The following is a 7,340-nucleotide window of genomic DNA, read 5'->3' as shown; positions in this document are numbered from 1 at the left end:
TGCCCCATGTATGAAGGCCTTTGTGGAGGGGTGGGGCATCCAGTCTTTTTCCCTGCCATTGGCTTCTTTTATACATTAATCTTGATGCCTCTTTTTCTACACTACTCTCCGTCCTCAACAGAACCTCCAGGCAGGCTCCCGTTACAACAAGTATTAAAATTTAAAATGTATAAAGAACACAGCAGCAGAAAAAGAGCCCTATTGAAAATGAGCAAACAATGCAAATAGATATTTCTAGAAAAAAAGATGGGCAAATAGCCAACAAAGGCATATGAAAAGCCAACAGGTGTGTGAAAAATAAAATGTTCCTCGCTAGTCATGAGGAAAATGTAAAGTAAAATCACAGTGAGCTATTGCCTCGCGTCTGTCAGTTCAACTGTTATGAAAAAGATGAAAGACAAGTATTGATAAAGATGTAGAAGAAAAGGGTACTTGGGCACTGCTGCTAAAACTTGATTTTCCTAAAAAATCTAAACTACAACTACCATTTGATTCAGCAATCTTACTAAAGAATGTGCATCCAAATGAAAGGGACACCTGTTCAATATGTCAAAGGGACACCTGTTCTCCCATATTCAATGCAGCACTGTTTAGAGTAGTCAGGATACGGAATTAATCTAAGTATCCCCAAATGGGTAAATACAGAAATAAAATATAATGTGTCCTCAATGCAATTTTATTCAAACTTCAAAAAGTTTAGCTTGCCATTTGTAACAATATGGCAATAGGCTAAGTAAAATAAACAAGGCATAGAAAGACAAAGGCTGCGTGCTCAGACCCTCATATGGAATCTAATACACTTGAACTCACCATAGTAGAGGTAGAATGGTACTATCAGGGACTAGAGGTGGAGATATTAGGAATGAGTAAAGTTCATCAAAGGACACAAATTTTCAGTTAGGCAAAAGGAAAAATGTTGGGCTGTTTATTATACAGCATGATAACTCTAATTGATAGTAACACTAACAATAATAATATATGCTTGAAAGTTACTAATGAATATATTTTAAATAATCTCACATTAGAGATAAAGAATGTGAGGTGATGTATATGTTAATATACATATAATCAAGCCATCACGTATTTTATAAATGTATACAGTAAAGACAAGAAACACTTCAACATTGAGAAATAAAGTCTCCCAGGAGAGCCTAGGAGAGAGTTCAATGGGTAAAGTGCTTGGTGTTTGGATCCCCAACACCCACATGAAAGCCACGCATGGATGCATATGCCTATGAGCCCACATCTGGGGAGGGAGGAGACAGGTGAGTCCCCAGAGATCACTGACCAGCCAGTGTTGCTAAAATGGCAAATCCCAGGCTCAATGAGAGACTGTGTGGAGGGGTGAGAAGTGCAGAGGAAGACACCCAGTGTCAGTCTCTGCCCTCCACATGTGCATGCACAGTCAGCGTACGCACACACACATGCATAAACCCACACCACACACACACACACACACACACACACACACACACAAATAACATTTTTTAAGTCTTCTAAGAGTCATATGTTGAAATTAACTCCTAAAATCAGGAGATGCTAGTTCTTCAGCAATGGCATCAATGGGCCTGTGGGATACATGGTAGAGTTGGTCTCCAGTTCTGGAAATAACCCTCAGGTATAGAAATATTGACACTGGAGGTGGCAGCAATCTGAGCACACAGATGATTCTGCCATAAAGAAGTTCAGAGTATTGCAGTGTCATAGGTAAGCATAGGCAGTAGCTTATTAACATGGGACTCCACATTCCTCTTCAACAAGACACATGGAAGCCTAGGAGCTAACCTGAAAATACTGTGCATGCACACCACTCATAACAGTGTACTAACAGTATAGGACCATTGCCTGCATCTGACTGCACACATGTCCCTAACTGAAGAATGGAATGTTTCTCCTCCTCCCACTAATGACCATCAAGCATGGATTGTTCCTATTCAGTTGTCCTCCTGTTATATCTGTGTATGAGTTGGGCAGTTCAGCCTGCAGTTAATGGGTTTGGGGTCCCAAGAAAATTATCACATAATCCAAAGCAAGGGAAAATTTTTACTTCTGTTGAGAATGTCAGGCCCCTCTGAAACCAGCAAGCACACTTTGTTAAAATAGCCTCTCTCTTTTATTCCTTATGCAAAAGAGAGGCTAACTGTCCCTCATTAGTGGAGGTTTAGCTGCACAATGTAAACCCAGTTGGTTAATTTAAAGTAGAAGGAAGCAGTCTAGTAAGAATCTTTAAAATTTAGGGACATTGGGATCTAGCACATAGCCACAGTATAAAAGTAGAGTATGAGGGCTCTGGCAAGTAACCAGAGTCACAAAGATAAGTGGGGAGGGTAAGGATGAGAAAATAAACTATAAAGCTACAAGTTACAACTGACATGGTAAGAGACAAACAGCATTAAGGTAGATATAAGCTCCATAACAAGGGTACTGAAATGAAAGACAAGCACATAGTTTTGAAACGTTTTTGATAGAGAAGATTTCATCTCTTATATTTATATTTTTCCACTTTGGCAAATAAAATGGTGCAGGTGGTAAGCAAAAGGCTATTGGGAGAAGGTGCAACTTTGAATATACACTTTAACCTTACACACATGTTAGCATGTGAGTCCAGGATTCACAGCCTCTGATAGTAGACAGGCCCCCTATTGGTGATGGCTAACTGGAGAGAGATAAAGAAAATGCAGAATGAAGTTAACTGTTGAAGCCTCTTAGTTTACATTATTAAAGTAAAACTCCCTTTGAAAGAAAACACAGACATTTCATTTATGTTTCTCACAGGCCTGAACTAGTTTAAGGCACATGTGCATTAAGGCAAACTGTGTCTCCTAAGTGAATAGTTACAGAGAATCTGTATTCCCTCATGCCTATGCATAACTGGGCATGTATATAGTTAAAATTATATGCATCATGGGAAGGGACATGATCAGTGAGAAAAGGCTTACGTAAATGCAAGGCTGTCAGTCAAAACAGAGAACTGCCCATGTTATGCCCTTTGGCAACCAAACTCCTCCCTTACCTGAACCCATGAAAGAAAGCCCCAGATAATAATCTGGGTCCTTGAGTGATTTCACTCATTGTCCATGACCCACTGTCACTCTTTTCAGCATATTTCTTACTGATCTATGGTAGAGTTAATTTTTTTTTTTTTTTTAGTCTTTTTGAGACAGGGTCTCCCTGTAGCCCCAGTGTCTAGGAACTCACTATGTAGACCAGGCTGGTCTTGAACTCGCTGATATCTGCCTGTCTCTGCCTCCCAAGTGCTGGGATTAAAGGTGTGCACCACCACGCCCAGCCTAGAGTTAAATTTTTGAAGAAAAGTCCCATGCTACTTTGCTATCTCTGTGTACCTTTATCAAAATTCTTTAAATAAGAGTCTAAGAACCTGGGAACACTGAGCCCAGACCCAATCTACTTGTAGAAATATTTACACACCAGCATCAAAACAAGCTAGTTTTCTTCTTTTTATTTAGATTTCGTTTACTTTTATTACAAATGTATTATTATCAGAAACATAAGTAAATCAATCTGTTGTATTAATTTATTTTAATGTGCATGTGTGTATGTATATTTGTATGTGTGTATATCTATGTGGGTGTTTTGGAGGTCAAAAGGCAATTTGCAGGAGTAAGTTCTCTCTTTCCATCATGTGAGTTCTGGGGATCAAAGTCAGGTCTTGAGACTTGGTAGCAAATGCCTGTTCCCACTAAGCTACCCTGCAGGCCCAGTAAATCAATCTTTATCAAATTTAACATTTAAAATTTACAAAAACAATGACTGATCCAAAAACTTTTTACAAATAGTTGAAAGGCTGTATTAATTAACCTCAATTAAATAAAATTACTTAAATAGTTGATGCACTTTTGGGCATTTGAAATAGATAACTCAAAAATAAAATATTGATCTTTTCTGATGGCTAATGAGACTAGAGGCGTGTGATTGGATTTTTATTGAAGAGAACAATTTTCTTCCAGTGTTTTCTCCTTTGAAAGTTTTAGTTGACAGTGTTTTATTTTATCTTTATAAGAGCATTTCAGGTAATGTTCAGTTCATCTGTAAACTGGGGATAAGGAACAGGGTAAAGGATCCACACAAAATTATGACTGTAGGCAAAAATACATGTACGCAGACATTTCTAGTCACCTTTGTGAATTAAGTCAGAATTCTCGGAGGCTGAATTTTAGGACTTTTCTGTCATAATTGTCTTATTGGAAACAGAAGTACTTCACATTAACTTTCCTCCCATAACGCAGGCTACATTGATATTTTAGGTGGTAGATGCTGGACTGGCGACTATGTCACCTATGTTCTGAAAGAAAAAGATGGCCTCCAAGCAAGGCAAATAGCTCTTCTGCCTCTGTGTGGACTCTCACAGAGCTGCTCCTCTTTTGTCTCCTTTGCCCACTTAGGAATACCAGGTTTTCTTCACACTAATCTATAACCATAAAGGATAGAATGGGAAATTTGGAGGCCAAAGGAACGATCTTATTTCTATCACTTCATTAGATAGCACTTACTCTGGCACCCCTAAGGCCATACCAACCCTTTATCCCTGCTACATGTAGACTATCTGGCTGATCTATATCTATGTGACATAGTGGAATGAGGACTGGGGTCAGGGTTGTTTTGTTTAGTTCTTCTTCAATTTATTCAATGAAATTGAGGAAATAGTGTCCCAGGGGCTCAGTTTCCTACTAAAGAAGATTAAAGGGCAATTAGACATGATGAACTCTTAAAGTATAAATATGTCTTCAATCTTTAAAAAGGATACACTTATATTAGTTCAAGGAAGGGATTTTGAGAGATTTAACTTGATACTTGAAGGAGTAGATAGGGTTTAAATGTGTGTCTGTGTGTCTGTGTGTCTGTGTGTAGATGAAGCCCTCCCTATCCTTCAGAGCTCATCCATAGTATGCCCCAGAGACAGAACTAATTCATTCAAGCACACTTTTCTAAGTTTTTGGCAGCTTCCAGAAACCAACCAAGACTCAGATCATCCATCATCACCTGCCTCATGTCCATGTATTTCTGAACATTCCCTAACACAACTACATCTCACTCACCAGTAACATCAGCCCTCTCTTCACAGTCTGTCATCTAAAGCAGCTGTCTTCAAAGTCCCTAAATCTTCACTTCATCTTTAAGCATTTCATTTATATTCTACATCATATCCAAGAAATATATTTGAAGAAATGAATGAATGAGTGAATGAATGAACTTAAATGAATAAGGGCCCAAATCAAGAGGAACCAGATCTTGCTAAGATTATACAGAATCTGCCTTGACAAGTTGAAAGTTGTCATATCAGCAGCTTAGACTAAAATTGCTACCAAAGCTTTCGATCATGGCTATAGTTCATTCCTTTGAGAGGTCTTAGTTCAATTTCCCATCCATGGCTATTTCTACCTTAAATTCTAAGTGACTATAACTTTGGGTCTATTATAACAACTTTTCACCAACTTTTTAATTAAGAATCATGTAAAAGGTCATGATTGGCTGGCGTTATAGAGTCTGATATACCGCACAGGCCACTTTTGTTGACACACTTTAAAAGCAGATCCATCTAAAGTTCTACAGTGATAGATATACGAATGGCACAAAGGACTTTGTTGCCAATAGATTTTCCTTGCAACAAATGTTAAATGAGAAAGAAAATGGGGTAGGTCAGAAACTCAGCTCCACAAAAAGAAATGAAAGGCAAAGAAGGGATAAAAGAAGAGAAGACAAACTTTTATTCTTAATTGATCTAACAGATAATGGCCTACTCAAAATAAGAACAATAATGTATTTGCTTATATGTTTATACATTACTAAAATGAATTGTAGCAAACCTATAAGAGATAGGAGGGAGGAATTAAGATCTCTGTATAATAGGTTGTTGATCTACTTGTAAAGCAGTATACTGTCCTTTGAAAGTGGACTTGGATTAATTGTAAACATAATATGAACCCTAGGAAACCCACTTTAAAAAGCTAAGAAAGAAGTAGTACTTACATACCAAGAAAGTAGAGAAAAATCATTACAATTAAAACCATAAGATAGAGTGGAAAATAAAAGCAAGAACAAAAATAGTCAATGAGGGACTGGAGAGATGGCCCAGTGGCTGAGTACTTGCTGCTTTTCCAGAGGACAAGAGTTCAGTTCCCAGCACCCATATTGAGTGGCTCACAGTCAGATGCAACATTAGCTCCAGGGTATCTGAAACTTTTGGCCTCTGTGGGCTCACACACAAAAACATGGTACACACACAAACATGCACTGACATAGTATTTTAAATATAAATATTAAAAAATAGTCACTGAAGGGATGGAGAGATGACACAGCAGTTAAGAGCACTGGCTGCTCTTGCAGAGGACCTGGGTTCAATTCCAAGCACCCACATGGTGGCTAACAACCATCTGTAACTCTACCTCCAGGGGATTCAAGGCCCTCTTCTGACCTCCTCAGGCATTGCATGACACAGGTGCACCATACATGTAGGCAATACACTCAAACACATAAAATAAAAAATAATAATAATAAAATAAAAATAGTGACTAGAAGAATGTAACAAATATGACTGGTATTAATCAGGCTGTATCACAAACCACTTTATCAATGAACAAATTCACCAATTAAAAAGCAGGGATTATCATAGTGGAGCATAAAGAAGACAAGCAAATATGTTGCCTATGAGAAACTCGGGCTGGAGAGATGACTCAGTGGCTAAGAGCACAGGCTGCTCTTGCAGAGGACCTGGGTTCAACTCCCAGGACCTAACAGCTAACAGAGAGTGAGAGCGAGAGAGAGAGCAAGAGAGAGAGAAACTGGAAACTGGAAATGGGACCCAGCTATGAACTCTCAAAGCCCTCCCCCACTGACATGTTTTATCCAGTAAGGCCACACCTCCTAAGCATTCCAGGACCTACCCAAAACAGTACCACCAACTGACCACGTGTTCAAACACTAAATCTATTGAACACACCACATTCATACCACCACAAGTCACTTGCCACCAAGCCTCACAAACTGAGCTTGATCCCTGGGACCCACATGGTGGAAAGAAAAATTTCCTGCCTGCAAGTTGTTCTCTGGTTTTCACATGTGTGCTATGGCACATGTGCCCATCACACACACACACACACACACACACATACATGCACACACACACACACACACACTAATTAAAATGTCACAATTTTTTTTGAAAAAGGTATTAGAGGATAAAATACATATGATTGAGGAAACCACTGAAAAACAACTTAAATTGTTTTATAATCATGTTAGGTGGTCCTGGTATGAACATTAACATTAGTAGGCCTCAATAATATATAAAATTAAATTAAGCACTAATTATAAATTATTAT

This window comes from Nannospalax galili, unplaced genomic scaffold (assembly GCF_000622305.1).
Source record: "Nannospalax galili isolate Female #2095 unplaced genomic scaffold, S.galili_v1.0 scaffold359, whole genome shotgun sequence".
Lineage (NCBI taxonomy): Eukaryota > Metazoa > Chordata > Mammalia > Rodentia > Spalacidae > Nannospalax > Nannospalax galili.
Note: the sequence above shows the minus strand (reverse complement) of the source record.